Genomic DNA, 21731 nt, shown 5'->3' on the forward strand with positions numbered 1-21731 from the left:
TATCCATATTTGCTGTCTGTATATCATCTTTGGTAAGGTTGTCTGTTGAGGTCTTTGGCTCATTTATTACGATGTTTGTTTACTTATTCTTGAGTTTAAAAGTTTATTAATTTTGAATAGCAGTTCTTTATCAGATGTGTCTTTTGAAAACATTTTTTTTGGTGGCGCCTGGGTGGTTCAGTTGGCTGAGCTTCTGTCTTTGGCTCAGGTTGTGGTCCTGGGATCCTGACATTGAGCTGTGCCCCCCGCCTCCCCTGTCTTGGGTTCCCTGCTTAGGCAGAAGTCTGCTTCTCTCTCTGCCCACCCCCCTGCTCCTGCTTACTCAATCATTCTCTCTTTCTCAAATAAATGAAATCTTAAAAAATATATATGTTTTCCTAATCTTTGGCTTGTCTTTCATTCTCTTGACATTGTCTTTCACAGTATAGAGTTTTTAATTTTAAAGAAGTCCATTTTATCAATTATCTATTTCCCAGATCATAGCTTTTGTGTTGTATTAGAAAGTCATCACCAAACCCAAAGTTATCTAGGTTTTCTCTTATGTTACCTTCTGGGAGTTTTATCATTTTGTGTTTTACGTTTAGATCTGTGACCTAATTTTAATTGGCTTTCTATGGAGGGTGTAAAATCTGTGTCTAGATTCATTTTTGGCATGTGGACATCCAGTTGTTCCAGCACTGCTTGTTGGACTATCTTTGCTCCAAAGTTTTGTCTTTGGTCCTTTATCAAAGATCAGTTAATGAAATTTTTTGAGACTATCACTGGGCTCTCTATTCTGCTCTATTGATATATGTCTATGTTTTTGCCAATATCAAACTGTCCAGATTATTAGAGCTATATAGTAAATTTCAAGTTGGGTACTATTGGGTCTCCACTTTGTTCTTCTCTTTCAATATTGTGTTTGCCATTCTGGGGCATTTGTCCCTCCATATAAATTGTAGACACATTTTGTCAATATCTACAAAATAACTTCCTAGGATTATGATTGAGATTGCACTGAATCTATAGATGAGTTTGGGAAGAACAGACATCCTGACAATGTTGAGTCTTCTTATCATGAACATGAACTATCTCTGCACTTATTTAGTTCTTTTATTATATTCATCAGAGTTTTTTGGGTTTCCTCATATAGATCTTGTATATATTTTGTTAGGTTTATACCTAAGTATTTCATTTTGGGGAGCACTAATGTAAATATTATTGTATTTTTAATTCCCAATTCCATTTGTCCACTGCTGGTATACAGAAAGGTGATTGATTGACTTTTGTGTATTAACACTGTATCCTACAAGCATACCCTAATCATCTATTAGGTGTAGGTGTTTTTGTCAATTCTTTGAGATTTTAGAGATGATCATGTTGTCTGTGAACAAAACCAGTTTATTTCTTCTTTTTCAATCTGTATACATTTTCTTTTCTTTTCTTGACTTATTGCATTAGCCAGAACTTGCAGTATAATGTTGAAAAGGAGTGGTGAGAAAGGACATCCTTGTCTTGTACCTAATCTTAGCGAGAAAGCTTCGTTTTTCTATTAATTATGATGCTCATACAGAGTTTTTAAAGCAGGGTTAATGAAAACTCTGATTACCAGAAATATAATCACCAATAATAATGAGATGAGTTCTGTGGAGCTAACTTACAAAACAAGGATCAGACATACTTTGCACATCACAACTCATGAGGGTCCTAAATCCAGCCAAGAATTATAGAGAAAAAAATATGGCATAAGCTTAAAACATCAAGTGCTAGAATAAGTTTATCTATGCACTAATGATTCATAGGGATGTGGATATTAAATATTAGCTGACAAGTTTGACCACAGACCCTCTCACTAAGGGAACAATGGGAAGCAAGGGAAGATTTCTGGCAACCACACTTCTTTTGTTTTTGTTTTTGTTTTTTTTTTAAAGAGAGGAAAAGAGAGGTTGGTGAGGTAGGGACAGAGAGAGAGAGAGAGTGAGAGACGGAAACGTAAGCAGGCTCCACATGCAGTTGCTGAGCCCAACATGGTGTTCGATGTCACCACCCTGAGATCATGACTTGAGCTGCAATCAAGAGTTGGACACTTAACCAACTGAGTCACCCAGGCACCCCTGGCAACCACATTTTCTAATGAGAAAATAAATAACTTTCCTAAGAGCGCAAAGTCAAAAGGTAAGTTTACTACCAGCAAAACACCACAAAGGAGTCAACACACCAAAGGATATGAACGCTGCTATCATGCATGAAGAAAAAGTTCTGATTGGTCTTGTATCAAAAGGCTTCAGTAAAAATATCTAAAGTATCTAATAAATTTGTATCAAGGAAATGAGAATACTTAGTCTCTTAGTCCGTTTAAAAAGCTTAAAGAAAAAAACATTTATTTTTCATAGTTCTGGAGGTTGAGAAGTCCAAGATCAGTAATTTGGAATAAAGACAACAGGGGTCTCCCAGAAAGAGAATTTCTAAATGACATGCTTAATATATTACCTTAAAAGAGTAATGCAAAATAAAGAAAGATGGAGGCCATATAAGGAACAATCATGTCCTGAACTTCCATTTTAAAAAAGTGGAAATATGACACACTCCAGCATAATTGCACAGTTACCAGACAGTGGAAAATGGGGCTGCAATTTGATTCTGCTCCATGGCTGTATGGTCTGTGCTGGATATAAAACTGCCCACTCTGATGCTTAGGAAGGGCTCAAACTCTTCTAAGTGAACCACAAGCTCAAGCACAAGTCACAAACTACAAGTCAGCCTACAGATCTAGAAGCCAGGTCAGAGAGCAAGCAGGAATATCCAGATCTGTGCAGACCCCTAGCACCATACCAAGAATAAAATACAATAAATTCAAAATACTGCACTCTACAGCTCAACTTAGCAACCCTACTGAAACACCCTTTATCTTTGGTGATCCGTCCTCATAAAGGGACTCCTTAGGGAGGTGTATGCCATCCTGAGGACAGAAAGAGACTCCACTGTGAAGCTGAGAGGCGTTGGGACCCAAGACATTGACCCGTTCTTCTGTAACGGTGGTCAGACAAGAATAGAGATTTAGTGAGGATTTTATACCTATCACGTAATCTGATTATATTTTGTCTATTGATATTTTCTTCAAATATTCAATTTTCTTCAAATAATATTTTGTCTACTGATATTTTCTTCAAATACTTGGTACTTGGTACCCACTACCAACAATGTTAATGAAACTTACATTTGTGCCAGTTTATAGATATTTCTAGGAGTTCTGAGAAAGAAATATTCCCACAAAGGTGACACATCTAAGCTAGTGACCTAGAGGACCCCCAAATTAAAATACATCTGACCTGAGTATTACACGAAGATGCAGGGACCTTAAAAAAAATTACTAAAGAAAAAATTCCTAGTCTCAGAACTATCAATCTCAAATAAGAGAAACATTTACTATTAAAATATTACTATTAAAACATTTACTATTAAAATATAAAAAACATTTACTATAGAAAATAGAAGAATTCCCACAAATGGAAGTACAGAATACCAGAAACACTGATTATAAAAATAGTGAGTATCAGAAATCTCAGCACTGTAAATATGGAGAGATGGAAACACGGTGTATCAGTGTTGGGAGTGTTCTTGAAAAGTCCTTCCCACCTACAAGGACTTGTACACAGGTTAAAATCTACAAAGTGCTTGTGAGTCCTCCTCAATGATGTGCAATATCCTGGTAGTTATTATCATGGAAACAAAAGAGGCTTTCTCCTCCTTAACCTTTTACTAAATCCTCTTCTTTATCACATCTCTTATGGTGATATTGACCACCTGGTTTTCCAAACTAAAGCCTCTTTTGGCAGATGGCTTGCAGTGTTTTTCAAGAACAGCTTAAAAGCTGAAACACTTCCATTCCCCCATTCATCGACATGTCAATCTTTCAGAGAGGCTCTTTGGTTTCCATGATGAGTAAAAAGAGTTACCAAGATGCACAGTCTTAAAAACTAATAATTACAATTAATTCCTCCATTTGAGAGAATGTACCACACAGGCTATGGAGAGAGGGAGAGTGTTGGGGATCTTACTGAAAATCTGGGGGTGCTCTGTCCCACCAGGTGCCCAAAGGTACCTAGACCAACAGATGGGGTATCAGAAAAAGAAACACAGCCCAGACACTTCAGCATCAATAACATTGCACTACTTGAGAATTCTGCTCATTTGGCTTGTTTCTTTCATTTTGTGGCTTAATCTCCAACATCCTTAAACGATGTCTCTGGTTCTTTTGTACCTTGGGCAAGTGTCTGGGAATCTGTTTGAATCAATGAAGTGCAATTAATATTTCAGTGTAGAATTTGAAGTGGACAAAAGTATGTGTTACTACAACCAACTTCTTGGCCTTTGGGAAATTCAACCCTCTGAGCCTCAGAATGAGGCTTACATGAATACACAACACCTTCATAATAGATGACTGTTATTATTAAATGAAGTGTTCAAAGAATAGCGGGCACTGTTCAGGGATAGCATGATGGTTCAGGTGAGGATTGTATCAGCCTTATCAGAACTCTGGCGTGCCACTTTGGATCTCGCCTGTCCTCTGATGCTGAGAACACTGCTTTGGGTGTCCTCTGTTCCTTTCCTGCTTCAAGCTCATTATTACTCATGCAGAAGCCTATGGGTTGAGTACTTAACTGACCCAGGGTTTCAACATAACTTTGTGACTCTCAAACTCATTCATTCTAGTAGCACATAGTCTCCATGGTGTGAGGTTCAACATAAGTACATTCATGCTTACAGATACGTCAACTGCATATGTATATGTTACTATATAGAGAATGTGTAATATTATATGCCTTGTATGTATTATATGTGTATGCTTCTTGGTTGCATCTCCTCCATGGAATGCAAGCTCCCCGAGGGCAGCGATCTTGCCTTGTTAATTAGGACATGCCCAGGACCTAAAGGACTGCTTAGCCCAAGTGTGCAGGATATTCTTGATACTTCATCAAATAGTTCTTTCTAATAGTTTTCTAGGTGTTTGCCATAGCTTTCCTAGGTGTTTCTACAAATGTTTGTTGAGTAAATGAGTGGATACATCGATGCATAAATTAAAGTGAAACTTTGCAAATCACAGTGGCACTGGTACTAGGTGTTCTTTGGAGAGAGACAGAAGTTCTATTTGGTCTCTAACAGTACTATGTTGACATTTCTTTCTTCCCAATGGTATTAAAATTTATCTTATTGACCGTCAGATTCCCAATGGGGTATGCAAGTGTGAGGGATTCATTCATGAAGGAGCCTGACTTTCTAGGGGAATGCGTGTAGGGGGCAGGGGAGCAGAAGGGGAGGGAAGGCATTTTTGTCATGCAAACTAATCACCACATTTTTTTTAGAGACTATCTTAAAAATTGTGTCAGTTCAGATGCTGTTTTAGACTAATACTGATAGATCTCCAATAACTATAATTAAGTTTTCTCCTCCCTGGGGGAGAAACAAGTGATCAATGACATTTTCTAAAGTTTCTTGTGACTGTGTAGCAGAATGTGACTCTCAAATGCTATAATTTGTGAGGGCCTCAATACAAGACTTAATGAGGGTTTGGAGACACACAGACTGGGTAATCATCATTTAGCTGACAAAAATAGCGTTAACATATCTAAAAAGGGCCTAAGGTTAATTGATATTTGGCAAAATGAAAGCCCTGTTTAGTATACTTTTCTTACCACAAATTGGAGATGTAGTCCTTGAACCTCGTATCAAAATGAGTCTGCTCATTACCTCCTCTCTTCACACGTCTGGTTATGTTTCCAATCCCAACGTAGGAGCTAAAATGAAAGAGGAAACTAGAAGCCTCTCTTCAACAGTCACTGAACTTAGGGTAAATTCGTAGTATACAATATACATACTCATAACACAGAATTTGTAAAACATGAAAACATAGAGGGACAAAGGGGGAGAAACGTAAGTCCATATACCAAAGCCATCATACACAAATACTTTGGTGTATTTTGTTTTATATTTCATTTATGCTCATTCCTAGCATATTTTAGATGTTCCTACATGTACAATTTTGCAATTTTTAAAGACTAACTCAAGGTGTAGTCCTCATCCTTATACATTTAATGATTAAGTAATGCATCAGGAGCAGATTATAATTTAAGTGAGCTTTTCTTTATTGCTGAGAATTTAAAATTAGTTTCCTTTTGCCCTTTCACTAATGTTCCATTGAACTTTTTTGTGACTATTGGTTTCTGAATTCAGGATAATGTTCTGACTCTTTAGTCCCACCAGTAGAATGTATGGGTCAAAGATGAGGAAATTAAAAACTCCTTTCTCAAACTTCCAGTTTTTCTTTTTTCAAAAAATTTTGACCATGTGCTTTTACCTCCTGTAATAGAAATGCAAATAAATTCCTCAAGCCTGAGTCTCTCATGGAACATATGCCATCACCCTGACTTCAAACTTACCCTTGTCCACAACAGATGGCACTTGAACCAACCCAAGAAAAATCTCTCTCTTTTTTTGTTTTTTTTTTTTGCATTATATTTTGCTCTAAGAAACCTAAAACACAGTAGACTTCTGCTCTGCAGTAGGCGTAGTGGTGCCAGGATTGGCTGGAATCACAGCACATGAAAGCCAAAGACATGGGGGACGAGGACACAGAAAACACAGGAGAAAAGTAGGAAACTTGCGGAAGCTGGTTTGCACCCCAACAAGAGGTCACGTGGCCCCAGAGGCAAGGAGAGCCTGAGACAGAAAATCATGTCAGCCTGGAGGATTTGCACTCTCCATGAGGTCTGGCCTCATGTTCCCCTCTTCCTTAAGCTTCTTTAAGTTTCTGCTCCTTGCAACAGAAAATCCCTGACAAAGCACAAGCCAGTGCCAAAAGGGACAGCATTTTATATATAACTATTTCCAATTTCTCCAGAGCTTCCAGAGAAGCCAAATGTAATGGATATAGGATGACGTTTTGGGGGCTTGCAACAACTTGAGAGCAACTTATTCAGTCTCTATGTATAAGCACACACACACTTACATATGTGTGTGTTTATGTATATATGTAGCATCTACGTCTATATATTTTTGTTATAACATACACATATGTTGTTATAACATGCATCTATGCACATGTAGGTATGCATATATATTTACATATACATACACACTGATATCTAGTTTTCTGATGGAAAGACCCAACAAAGATTTGAAGGCCAATGCTGGCTACCTACAGGTAGGACTTGATGCTGTCCTTCCAGGTCCTGAGACCCAAAGAGAGAAGAACATGAAAAGCAAATCTATTACCCACCTCTGGATAGCGTAAAAGAATTCCGTTACCAATCTATAACTTAACGCAGAGAAATTTAAAATTAGCTTCCTGGGGGAAAAAAAAAGTCAGGGAGGGTGATGTCACAGTGTTAAAACAATGAAACCTGTAATAAACCATTCATGTGCTGCACAATTATATTTCTGCCTCTGAATTAGCAGACAGGTGATCACAGGGAAGCGAGAACTTACTGGTTATGATTCCTCAGTGTGCCTTCCATGAGTCCATGTTGGTGCGTGTGTCCTCTATGGGTTATAGGCACAGCAGTTCTTTGTGATAGGGACGGGCATTCTTCCCCCTCTGAGAGCAACTGAAGCAATGTTACCAGGGTAGCAAGCAGTCTCTCTGTTAGCTAGCTAGAGAGCGGGACTATGAGCCTGGAGGCATCCCAAGGGCCATGCACCTTCCCTTCTTCCCTCTGACTTACATGTGTTCTATTGGCACTAAATCTGAAAACAGAAAATGCTTCTGTACACATGGTCTTTTCTGTCTTATCCTTAAGCCAAACATGTTTTGTAGGGCTTGTTTTTCTATGATCAAGGATGGAATCCTATTCCTCACTCAGCTTGTCATTATCCCTCTAACTTCGTAGCTTTTAAAATTGCAGAATTTTGAAACGAAGATATATAATCATGAAGATGAAAGGCTGAAGGAACGAGGCTCTCCACGGATGAGGTTTCTGAGATACGTCCGCCTTTAAGGCACACTCGTGGTGAAGGCAAGAGAAGTAAAGGAGAAAGGGAAAGAAGCAAGAGCCTTCGGATTGTCGTTCTGCGTGGAGACCTCCCCACCCCACCCGACTTCCACTGTGATTGGTCAAAATGAGTCTTCCATCCCCCCAGATTCTGCTGAATGTTCCCCCCCCCCCAAGTACCACTTCTTCGACTCCTCCATTCATCTCCCTCTGAGTTCAAGGAAAGATTCACATTACTGATTTTTCTTACCATGAAACTTTTATTTTCAAGCCCAAGTAAATTGATGTTCATCTCCAATTGCCCACATAATCTCCCAGGCACACTCATTCTATGTCGATGTGCTCTACAAGATGTACAGCTCCACTGTGGGCGAGATGGGATGTAGTTACTGAAATGAAATGTAAAAACCAAGAAGGAAAAATCACTGCCATGCTCTCTCACCCCATTTTCAAAGGGTCAGCCTGGAATTTATCCTACGAAGTATTCTCTTAGGCTTTATCTCACCCCAGGGGCACGCCTTTGATGGTGCTGTTTGGAGATGCCAGAATTAATTTTCCATCAATAATAACATTCTACTCTATTATATCTGTGTCTTAATTCATTCACTCACTGAGCAAACATTTATGGAGCGACCTTTATGTATGGGGCACCGTGCAAGTCACTGAAGGGAAAAGATACAGAACTTGTAAGATAGAGATTCTGTCAGTTGTAGGAAGAAGGAAAGTAAACAATCATAGAGGGGTGAGATAGGGCTTCAGGTGAAAACTCCAGAGTGCCTAGACTAGAGGGCACCCACCCTCTGCCCAGAGGCTACTGGAAGACATTTAGCCAGAGAACACACTTTGGATTTCGTACTTGCAGAATAAATTAGAGGGAGCATGTACAAAAGTGAATGTGTCTTTCGGAACCAGGGGACTTGGCAATGCATGATTCTCGTGCTGACAGAGCCTGATGCCAGAAACCAAAGGGAGGTTATGAGGAAGCAGCACAGCAATCATGGGAGACCGATCATGCCCAATGAAGCAACAGACTGGGCCCACACCGCAAAGAACGCTGTGAGCAGTGCTAAGAGCTTCTCTTTCCCTCCTGTTCACTTACAGGGTAGGCAATACGAGCACAGCTGCCTTGTTGGTAGTGGCTGTCAGATCTGTATTTTCCCTGGTCCAGGGCTCCTGATGGGTGGTGGGTGTGAAATTCCCGATCCTGCAAGCTCCAGAAGAGGGCTCTAAATTCCTGGTCTGAAGGAGGAAAGAAGAGTTAAGAGAAAAGAGAATCCCTGCCCTGCTATTTATTAACTGGGAGACCAGAACAAGTAAATTAACTCTCTCATACTCTGTTTACTTATTTGCATACTGAGGGTGAACTGAGCTGCCTTGATAGGTAAATATCTCAGTGTATAAAATGCCTTGCTCGCTGCCTTCGTGGAGATAAAGCACGCTGTGATATTTACCCAGATTCCCTCATCGCTGTCCCCTTTCCGGGGCTTCCACCTCCGCCACCTGCGTCAATTCCAAGCTTTGGAGACACAGAAGTCACATCTCTAGCAACAGGCTGAAGTTCAGGAGTCAGTGTGTGAAGGGAGGCCAGTGTTGGGCTCTAGTGTGGCTGAGATAGCTGTGTCCTTCTACCTGTGCCCTGCTCTGGAAACGTGGTGATCAGCTTCCTAGGTAGTTTTGGGGAAGTCAAGGGTAGAGGGACCAATGCTCCTGATTCATTTCCTCTGGCTCCTGTAATAAATTGCCACAGAGTCAGTGCTTAACAAGAAAATGTTTATTCTCTTACAAGTCTTGGTGGATCGTAACCAAAGGGGCTGTGCTCCCTCTGAGAGCCCTAGGGGATGGTGTTTCCTGCACATGTTCTGGAAGCTCTCTCCATTCCTTAGCCCGTGCCTCCTCCACCTTCAAAGCCCACAGAGTAGCATCTTCAAGTCCCGCTCTCTCGGCCAGGTTCATGGCATTGTATCCTCCCTTCTGTCTAGTCCTCAAAGGTCCCTCCGCTCCCCTCTTATAAGGACACCATGATCACATTTAGGGTCCAAGTGGGTCCAAATAATCTTCCTCATCTCAAGAACCTTACGTTAATCAACATCTATAAAGACCTTTGTGTTTATCGTTTGTTTTCTTGTTTGTTTTTCATTTTTAATCAAAGTATAGTAGACATACAATATTATATTCATTTCTAGGTGTACAACGTAGTGATTTGACAATTATATATGTTACTCAGTGCTCACCATGGTAAGCTGTCACCATACAAAGTTATTACTGTTTTATTGGCTACATTCCCTATGTTGTACCTTTCATCCCTATGACTTATTTTCCTAATGCCTGGAATTTTGTGCCTCTTAATCCCTTATTTCACCCCTTCCCCACCCCCTCCCTTCTAGCAACCAGCAGCTTGCTCTCTGTAGTTATGGGTCTATCTTTGTTGTTTTTTTTGTTTTGTTTTGTTTTGTTTTGTGTTTGTATTCAACATTTTAGTAAAATCACATGGTATCTGTCTTTTTCTGTCTAACTTATTTCACTTAACTTCAAACTTGTAGGTTCATCCTTGTTATCACAATGGCAAGAAGTTTTCTTTTTTATTCTTTTTTTTCTTTTCTTAATTTTTATTCTTTTTTATGGCTGAGTAATATTCCACCATATCTATCTATCTATCTATCTATCTATCTATCTAGTATATGCTATATCTTCTTTATTCATTCATCTGTTAACGGGCACTGAGGCTTCTTCCATTTAAGGTAACATATTCACATATTATGGGTACTAGAACCAGGACATCTTTCAAAGTGAGTAGGCAGCCCACCAGGGCTCCTTCAATGAGTAGAGCACCCAGAGCCCTGGAGCAGAGCTGAACTAGGGTGAGGCGGGCTAGGTACTCAGGGCACGTGGCTTAAGGAGGCTCCTGCTTTCAGGCCCTCCTGAGTGAGCAGTCAGCTCCTGAAAATGGGCAGCTCCTTAAGTTTTATGCACTGTGTGCCTTGCTCCCCTCACCCTAGTCCAGGTCCAATCCTGGACTACTTCAGTGCTGCGGCATGGCAAAGCAGAGATGGAGACATATGCAGATGGCCAGATGTCTAGGCAGTAAGGCTAGACCAGTAGAGCTCCTGTTGTTTCCAGAAGCTGGGAAGCTTTTGCATGTGTTTGCGGGTGCACGCATGTGTGTGTGTGTGTGTGTGTGTGTGTGTGTGTGCATGTGTGTGTGCAAGCACACGCACACAGAGAGGACATAGAGTAACAGACAAGGAAGAAGATCAAGGGAGCTGCAGAACAATGCCCCCTGAGCACAAGTAGTAACACCTTACTCTAGTAATACCCCAGAGTAGAACAGGTTTCACTTGGACAAAGAGGCCTTGCTTCTGTCTGGGAATGGGATCCCAGGCCAGGCGGGAAACGAGACACTCTCAGAGCTTGCCTGCATGGACTCCTCCAAGGACAAGACGAAAAACATCTGGGAGGTATGTGTGACTGGCAAGGGGGATGGACAGACCACAGACTGGTGGCAACTGAACCTCCTGGGGAATGAGAAAATGAAAGGCAGACGTCCTACTTCTCGTAGATACATGCCCAGTGTCTCTCCTGGGAACCAGAATGTTGCTCAGCCCTGTCACTTCTGGACTCCCGTCTCCAGAAAACTCAATGAAGACTAGCGCTGTCCCTAGTCCCAGGCACGGCTGTCTTCCTCCACACCTCTTCTCTCTCCCCCTTGCACACTCCCAGTGAGAGGACAGTGACTCATGCTAATTATACAGTAACAGAAGAAAAAAAAGTACACTTTTTTTTTTTTTTTTCCCAGCAGCAGCTGGGACTTTCTATTTATTTGTCTGCTATTTATAACTCACTCAGACAAGAAGGTCTTATCTCCTCCTCCTACCCCTCCTCAAATGAAATTTCTCTGGGGTGGATCCAACTTTATCTAAATTGGTTGGACAGAGGAGCACAGCGTATATAATCCATACTGAAAGAGATAAGGGTTTCTTCTTGTACTAGATATAAAAATAACCAACAAGCAAAATGAGCATGGATAGGGAAGAATTAATTTACTTCCCTGCCTAATTAGTAGATGCAGGATAAATGTATCTGCTTAGTTCCCTAATTATAATAATACTTAGCAGTTACATGAAACTCTTCATCATCAGAAATACCACCCTCTCCTGACACTAAATAATTTATCTTTGGCACCCCTGTGTGAGCATCTTATCTGAGCAAGGAGAATACCATGAGGTTGGAGAGGGGCAGGGGGTCAGGTGGGTGAGGTGCTAAAACCACACTCCTTATCGTTGAAGCAGAAGCTGCTTCCTGTGTCCAGTCCCTGGGCTTCAGGACGTGGGAGCCTGTGGAGAATCTGCCCACTTAGTCTGGCCCAGGAACTGCAGTGAGACATGGGACCTGTGGGACGTGGGACCTGGGAGGCAGTGAGACGTGGGACCTGTGAACTGCCAGCCATCTGGCTGGCTGTGTAGCTGGAACTCCTCCTCCCACAGGGAATGAGGCCCAGGATGGCCCCGAGAGAAGGACCCCCGAGGTACCCTGCTGGAGCAAGGAACAGTCATCAGCTGAGCCCCACTGGGGGCCTTCCCTCTGTTAATGTTCCCCCACTTCTTGGGTTGATGTTCATTTGCTCAGCTCTACCTCTTCCTTTCCTGTTTTTTTTTGCTCTCTCTCCTCCCAAGCAACAGGAGTGTTGCCTTGCCCTCTGGGGGGGGACACATCTTCTGCCCACTCCTCATTCTTTCCTCAGCCTGCTCGGCTTCTGGCTTAGAGCTCCCAGGGTGCTGCACTCCGGACTATCCCAGCTGAAGCAGGAGCCTTTGGCCCAGACCGGGACTCCGGTCTCAGGCAGAAGGAGAATGTATCCTGCTTCTCTGCTCTTTGTCCTGGATACTGCCTCGTGGCTGCCGAGGCCCCTCTTGTTCCCAGATGCCACAACCACATTAGGGTCATGAAAGAAAGAAGGAAAGAAGCGAGGAAGACAGGCAGGGAGGGAAGATGAAAAGGGGTGGGAGGGAGAGAAAAGAAAAGAAAGAGAGAAAAAGAGAAAGAAAGAAAGGAAGGAAGGAAGGAAGAGGGAGGAAGGGAAGGGAAGGGGAAAAAGAAATTAAAAAAGAAGAAAAGGAAAGGAAAGAAAAAGAAAAGACAAAGAATTCAGCACAATCATCACTGTGTTTGGAGCTTGATAGACCCTCAATAAAGTTGGATTAAAAAATTAAATTTCAGGGACGCCTGGGTGGCTCAGTTGGTTGGACGACTGCCTTCGGCTCAGGTCATGATCCCGGAGTCCCGGGATCGAGTCCCGCATCGGACTCCCAGCTCCATGGGGAGTCTGCTTCTCTCTCTGACCTTCTCCTCATTCATGCTCTCTCTCACTGTCTCTCTCTCAAGTAAATAAATAAAATCTTTAAAAAAAAAAAAAATTAAATTTCAGGGTCACCTGAGTGGCTCAGTCGATTAGGTGTCTGATTCTTGATTTTGGCTGGGGTCATGACCTCAAGGTAGGGAGACGGAGTCCTGCATCAGCAGGGAGACTGCTTACGTTTTTCTCTCTCTCCCTATGGCCCTCCCTGCCATTCTCTCTCTCTACCAAAAAAAAAAAAAAAAATTAAATTTCATATCATTTGCTAAGGCCTTGTTTTTTGTGACTTTCTGAAAAAAAGGAACCATACAGCCAAACTATGGAGAGCACCTACAACCCTAACATTCTGCCTTATGGGGGAGGGTATCCAGAAGTTATCTTATATGGGTGGGGGGAGAGAGGGGATCAATAAAAACAGTCATTACTTCAATTGCAGCTTTGTCATATTTTTATTTTTTTTATTTTTATAAACACAATAGGCCATATAAATATTGCTTAAATTTAAAATTCACTAAAGCTCAAAACTACTATAATGGGATAAGAATTATAAGCTCTAATTATATAGCTTTGAAGCAATGTAATTATACAACAGTTTTGGGAAAAAAATGAAGGCAACACAAAGGATCTCTCTCTTTCTCTCTTATTTTCTTAATTTGGGGCTTTACCCTTAAGCGTGGAAGAAAAGCTAACTCCTGAATTTCCACCAGTCATTCCTCCATAGTTCAGTTAATAATACATTTCTGGTTACATCCTATGGGTTCAGACAAGGGAGGAGGCAAAGAAAGGCACGAGTTTGCTGCATTTTCCCACCACATGCCAACATGTGAGGTGGTAACTCTTAATGCCGTTTCACAAATCAGAAATCTGAGTTCACGGTTTCTGTCGGATGCGAAATCCCCACTGCTTACTTCTGTTTCTCACAAACTGGGCCAGTTCTGAGGGCCTGGGGAAGGTGACAAAGACCCTGATGAAGGAAAGACACAGCAGGGTTCAGTGCCACCAAGAAATCACTGAGGCACCAGAATGGGGGAGAGGGTCACCCTCGTGCTTCAGGGAACCTGGAGCTAGAATGAGAGTGAGAGCTTCAAGGATCAACTTTCATTTGACACCCACAGGAAACGACTGGGCCAGTGGCACTCTCAGACAGTGGACCGGCCTCTGGAGTAGTCTGTTTCTGCAACTGACTTAGCATAGGGAAGGAGAAGACTTGTCAAGGATGACATAGAAGGACTGCAACCTACAAGCAGATACCGCTTCTCTTGGGGTCATTTCCAACTAAGGGGAGTGCCAGCTCTGTATGTGAACGCTCAGTGCTGCTGTTTCCCGAGACTATACAAGTGCTTCAGATTTCATAGATCTGAGTGTGTGTGTGCGAGAGAGAGAGAGAGACCATAAATGAAACTTACCTTGCAGTCCACTTCGCGCAGACACCACATGACACAGCTGCACTCGGCAAGCTAACCACAGTCATCAGAGAACGGAGAGATGGATGGTATTTCCTGACCCGTGATTGGTTGACTAATAAAACCAGTGGGAAGGAAGAGCATGGTTTTCCTACTTAGATGGATCAGAAATGACAATCAGCAATGTTCTCAGCCGGGTAGCCAGAGTATTTCTCAGGGGATGCCCATCTTATTTTCATAATAAAAACAGCCAACATCTATTTCGTGTATTCTGTACCTTCTGTTTTCGAAGGGTATGCTGTCGGCTTCCCCTATCTAATCTGCAAAGCAAGTTGCTTTTATTATTAATGACCATTCCTGTTACACAGAACAAGAAAAGGAGCTCAGTGAAGATGGGTTGCATACCCAAAGCCCCCCGCCTGATTCTAAGGCCCTGATTCTAATGCACTTATCACTGTGCCCCCTGCACAAAGATAATCACAGACACCAGAATCCAAAGAGTTAAAACATGATTCATTCTCATAATTTCCAAAGAAGCTCCTTTTCTTAGGTAATGTAGACCTGTCAAGATGGTGGCACAGTTTTTGGCGGCGGAAGCCATCTGCCCATCTTTGAGCGTCCCGCATTCTGGACATGGGAGCCCATCAGCTGCGTAGCTGCCTTCATTAGCAGGTGTGCTGCAGAGGCAGCCAATTTCCACTTCACTCCCAGACCCCCTCCAAAAAAACCTCAACCTGGATTTCCCCCATGCCTCTCTCTTCCTTACTCATCTCCAGAACCAGCTTTCCTATAATTCCTGAAACCACCATTGGTCTCTGGCTATGGCTCCTTAAGACGCTGAAGACAAACGCGTTCTCTTTCTCAGAAAGTTAATTCTGCTTTGTACAGACATATGCTGTACCGACAAAGGGCCGCAGGCCTTTCTCTCCCCAAAACTTTCAAAACAGAAGGCCTCCCTCCAAAATAGAAGTGTATGTTACACTGTTCCTGTAAAAGAAGGAAACAAGAGGCGTGTCAGAGTCACAAACATTCTATTTCCAAGTTCAGAGCAAACAAAAAATATGTCAGCCCAGAGGGGATGGATTTGGAGGGAAGAGGGGAGCGAGACAGGCAAACTTTATTCTATGTTTAAATCCCAACATATGGGCCATTCCTATTTTAGGATGACAAATACTAACTTCCGTATGATGATAATTAATGATAAAAAAAGAGAAGCCAAGCTACGTTAGAAGGTCTCGGTGGCCTATCCTGCCATCAGTGGTGTGGAGGCCATGTGCCCATTTCTCAGATTAGATTTGAAGAAATCAAGGGGCCTTGCCTAAGGTCACCTAGCTATTTAAAAGCAAAGTACAGATGAGAATCTGGGCCAGGGTACTTATCTCTCCTGATGAATCTCATTTGCTGGGATCACCTTTTAACAACTTGGCGTATCCCTAAGATGAAACCTACCAAGTTCCCAGGTTGATAGAAGAGTGTTTGCAAGTGCTGGACTGAAGGACAGATGTTGCTGAAGACTAGTGATGGGGACATGGCACCTGGGCCCCAGAAAGGGGAACAGTGTTCTGTATGAGCCAGACTTTGGGCTCCCCAGACCATTGGGCCATTCCTGTTGGTAGGCTAGCTGGAAACACACTTGAAAAGTCAAAAGGAAAAAATCCTCTCTATCTTTCCCATGAATGAAAGTTGGCTATTTCTCACAGTCCTTGTTACATGGTGCTACTAGCAGGTCTCTGTGCCAAGACCCCAGACTCTAGCCCTTCTCTGTATCCAAGCTGTATCCCTGTTCCTCACCTTGACCAAACTTTGATGTAGGAGGTCCAATTAAGACTGAAGACTGAAGTTCTATAGGGACTTCCATAACTCAAGCTCCTTACCCTATCAAAATTCTTGGTCTCAGAATTCTCACTTAGCAGTTCACCAACTTAGGTAGATGAAATACACAGCTTTCCCTTGAATTGTTTTTTTCTCTAGTGAGGCGTGGTTGGAGTTGGAGACATAACAGGTTTGGAGTTGAAGAGATAACAGTCAATTCAGGGATACCCACCACCCTAGCTCAGAGTTCTGTCTAGGTTTCCAAAGATTTTAGGGGGGGATGGCGAATGACTTGTCCAAGCTAATTGTATCCTGTGGTGCCCATGCTCAGACTTAGTGACTGTGTTTGGTTTTTGGTTGTCAGTCCGCACAGAGGACTACCGTTTCTGGTTTCCTGTCCTCACTGTGCAGCTCTCCCTCAGCTGGCTGTGCTGCCTTTCATGGTACAGGAGAAACGGCACCTGTGACCACACCACACCAGCTTTGAAAAACTGGCCTCTGACCATGGTCATGTGACTCCCGGGGCAGAGGGATGTTTTCCTTCACTGGAAGTTTCCTTTGGTAGAAAAACTCTGAGACTCTTTCACAGCCGCCTGCACACACGTGCCTGCTGCCATTTCTGTTCTGGATTTGATCACTTTCCTGAGATTTATCTGAGGAAACAGGCATCATTTCACTTGGAATTTTCTTTTTGATCATATCAAAAGTGGCAGTTTTTGCAAAAGTTTAACTAAATACCTTACCACCAACATCCACTCTGTTCTGGCAAGTGGATACAAATTTTAGGGTCCAGATTTTCTTTTTCCTAAAACTTTGAAAATTCACACAGGAAATAAAGGATTGATGAGTCGAATGTGTATGTGTGTGCGTGTGCACGAGCACTCATGAACATGCATATTTTATAATGTACTAATTAAATCTTTTTGCTACCTTAACTGATCTTTTTAATGTGATCACGTGGTTTCTGTCCTTTATTAATGTGATAAATTATAGTGATTGATTTTACAATGTTAAACCAAACTTTAATTCTTGGAATAAAAATCTTAACTTCATGGAAAGAGTACCTTTGCTTTTCTGTAACTCTGGATTTGGTTTAATACTGAATGTTTAAGAATTTTGCATCTACGTCCCTCAAGAAGTTGCCCTTCCTTGCAAACCCCCTTGTTAGCTTTTGATATCAAGAGATATAAATGAGTAGGGAAGGAGCCCCTCTTATTCTATGACCTAGACAACCTTGTTTAACATCTGGGTCATTGCTTTCATACACATCTGCTGGATTTCACTAGTCACTGCTTGTCAGCCCGCTGTGTGATGGTTGTGTTGTCATTTGCTGGGAAGTGTATCTCCTGGAGATTTAATTTCTTTAATTAAATTTATTTTTGGCAGGTTACTTACGATCTCCGTGTCAGGTTTGGTTAAGTTGCATTCTCTAGGAACTTATCTCACCAAATTTTTCAAAGTTATAGGCAGAAAATGCTTCAGAGAGCCCTCTTGTTACCTTTTAAAAGTGGCTATGAGGGATGCCTGGGTGGCTCAGTTGGTTAAGCATCTGGCCTCGGTTCAGCTCATGATCCCAGGGTCCTGGGATCAAGTCCCACATCAGGCTCCCTGCTCTGTGGGAAACGTGCTTTTCCCTCTGCCTGCCGCTCCCTCTGCTTATGCTCTGTCTCTCCCAAATAAATAAAATCTTTAAAATAAATAAATAAATAGATAGATAGATAGGACTCTGGATGCTGTTGGGACAGTTTTCTTTTCCAACAGTGGAGTCATTTATGCTGTCCATACTTGTGTGTTGTGTTCATTGCTTCTAGAAGTTTACCAATTATGTCTTTGCAAATAGCTTTGCCTGTGCTTAGTCTCTGGATGATGGATTTATTTTTGGTTCTAGTACATTTGTTCTAGTCCTCACTGTAACCTCCTTTTACTTTCTTTGAGTTTAATGTGATGGTTTCTTTTGAACTTCTTGAAATAAAGTCCTTACCCTATATTCTACCTTTTCAGCTTATAAATGTACCCATAATCACAGCTCTCATCATGTATCACAAATTTAAATACATATTTCTATTATCTATATTATCTTTCAGTTCATTATTTTTGTTTTGTTTGGTTGGCTGGGTTTTTTTGTTTTTGTTTTTGCTTTCTTATTTTTTAGAGCAAGGGAGGGGCAGAGGGAGAGGGAGAGAACCCCCAGCTGACTCCCCACGGAATGCCAAGCCTGACACGAGGCTCCATCTCACAACCCTGAGATTATGACCTGAGCAGAAATCAAGAGTCAGATGCTTAACTGACTCAGATACCCAGGCGCCCCTGGTTTGTTTTTGTTCCAATTTCCATTTTCATGTCTTCTTTTATCTAGTGATTATTTAGAACTGTACTGCTTAATTTCCAAACATAAAGGAAATTTTAATTGTCCTTTTGCTACTGATTTCTGTCATAACTCTCGTCTGGCCAGAGAAAATGTTTTATATTCTCTCTCTCTGTCTCTCTCTCTCTCTTTTTTTAAAATTTTGTATTTGTATCTTTCAAATCATTGTTTCCAAAGGCATTTCAGTGAATGTTAGTTTCTAAACATCCTTTCCATTAAGGGCTTTGAAAAGTTCAACTATTTAGAATCTTAATTTATACCAGCAATTGGTCAATTTTGGTTAATAACCCATGTGCTCCTAAAAATGAATATATATTGTATTGCTGTTGTACGCATGCCTTTAATCATTATCTTAATCAAGATTCTTGCTGATTTGTTGGATTCTTATTCTTATAGTAATAGAAGAGTAAGTTATCACTCACTTAATCTTGGTTTCATCATTGGTTTTGTTCTTTTGTTTATATGTTTTAGTTCCATCAATACTTGCTTTACATGTTTTGAAGCTATCATGGGTTAAACTGAGTCTTCCCAGAGATTTGTTGAAGCCCTAACCCCTGGGTCCTGTGCATATGAACTTATTTGGAAATAGGGTCTTTGCAGATATAAATTAAGGTGAAGTCATGCTGGATTAGAGCAGGCCCTAACCCAAAATGATGGTCCTTCTGAGAAAACAGAGACACGGGGAGGAGAAAGCATGTGAAGGCAGAGAGGTGCACAGAGCATGTGTCATGGGATAGTGCAGACAGAGACTGAAGTAACGGGGCTACCAACCCAGGAATCCCAAGGCTTGACTGTCACCACCAGATGCTAGAAAAAGGCAAGGAAGGCTTCCACCCAGAATCTCAGAGGTAGCATTGGCCCTGCAGACTCCTTGATTTCAGACTGCCAGCCTCCAGAACCATGAGACATGAATTTCTGTTGTTTTAAGTCAATCACTTTGTTAAACAGCTGCCCCAGGAAACTAGTGGATGGGGTATGTTACTAGATACATAGAAATTCAAGGTTTGTATCTTTTCTGGTGAACTGGAACTTCTATCATGATTATATATTCCTGTGTACTCATGCTTTTTACCTTAAAGTTGACCTTGATATTATTATTACTCCATCTTTCTTTTCAATACTTTCTTTTCAGTACTCCATCTTTCTTTTCAATACTTTCTGCATCTTTTCATTTTCAAACTTGATATATACATTTGTCTCATAAGATTTAAAAATAAGTCCAATAATCTTTGACATTTAATTGAATTACTTAGTTTTCTTACATCCAATGTTAAATTTTGGGTTTAAGCATAGCGTTTTCTTATTTGCTACTCTACCATTCCCCAGCTGTTTTTTTTTCCCCTCTCTCTTCTTCCCTTTTTAAGGAATTATTATTATCATTTACCATTTCCTACATTCACTTTTATTATCTTGTTACCCTAAAAATCTAGCATGTATCCTTGACTAATTAAAGTCCGATGTACTTCTAGCATTTATTAGACAAGGCAAGAGGATCATAACCCCGTATCTATATCTGATCTTCCCCTACCACACATGCTCTTTTTAAAATTATTTGAATTCTGCATATGAATTCCCATAATACATTATCACTATTTTAATAATTGTAATATTCATTTAAATTTATCTACATTCCCCTTTTGCATTGCCTTTTATTCCTTTATGTTCTCTTAAACTTCTCTCTGGAATCACTTTTCCTTCTTCCTCAAAAACTGGCATTAGCATCTGGTTTAGGGTGTGCCTGCTGGTGATAAACCTTCTCAGATTTTTATGTTTATTTAAATTTGAAAATATATCTGTATTTGCTTTATATCTGACAGCTATTTGTATTGGGTCTAGAATTCTAAATTGACAGATTTTTGTTTTCTTTCAGCACTTTGAATATATAATACAGTTATCTTCCCTTTTCCATTGATTATGTTAAAAAATCATCAGTTGGTCTCATTGAAACTTTAAATGAATATCCTCTCCAGGCTGATTTTGATATTTTTTCCTTGTCTTTGGATCACAGTTTTATTATTATGTGCATTTGTATGGTTTCCAAAGCGCTTTTTCTGTTTGAGATTCAGCTTCTTGAATATGTGGCTTTTTATTACTTGTCAGCTTATGGAAAATTTGAAGCCATATATTCTAAAATACTAATCGTCCACATTTTCTCTTTCTCTTCTGTTCCTGGGAGTTGAATTATACATATGTCACAGCTTTTCACTGTACTCCATATGCCTTTTAGTCTATTTTTTGTGTTTGCTTTTACCTTCCCATTTTCCAGCATGAATATCTCCTTCTGATGTTTCATTGACTAATTCTTTCTTCACTTGAGACCAACTTGTTGACCAACCAAAATGGAAATTTTAAAATTCAATTGTTTAAGTTCTAGGTTTTGCATCTCCCCTACTGCCTACGCAGATTAAAAACCTTGTCTGCAGTGAGAGGCGATCATTCAGTGTTGCCTGGAGGCATTAACAGGCATTCATGACAGTTGGGTAAAGAAGACAGAGAAAACAAAATGAAAAACAAAAAAAAAGAAACTAACTCGGTGTGCGGGGCAGGAATATATGTTAGACACAGCACAAAAACTGAGGAGGTACAAGATCACGAGAAAGGCTCCATCCTAGGAAGGTAGGGATATAATGCCTACATAAGATTGATGCTTAATCAGAACATTAGAGAAGAGCGCCTCACTTGCTGCCCTCCAAGAGGCTAATAAGTGTGGAGTAGAAAATAACAATGTAATGCAAGCTAACTGTAGGAGACAAATTCCTCCTTAAGCAAGAGCAGAAGGGAAGATACAATGCCAAGAAGGAAGCAGACATTGAGAAATCACCTCTGGAAAACCA

The sequence above is a fragment of the Mustela nigripes genome, chromosome 4 (assembly GCF_022355385.1).
Source record: "Mustela nigripes isolate SB6536 chromosome 4, MUSNIG.SB6536, whole genome shotgun sequence".
Taxonomy (NCBI): Eukaryota; Metazoa; Chordata; class Mammalia; order Carnivora; family Mustelidae; genus Mustela; species Mustela nigripes.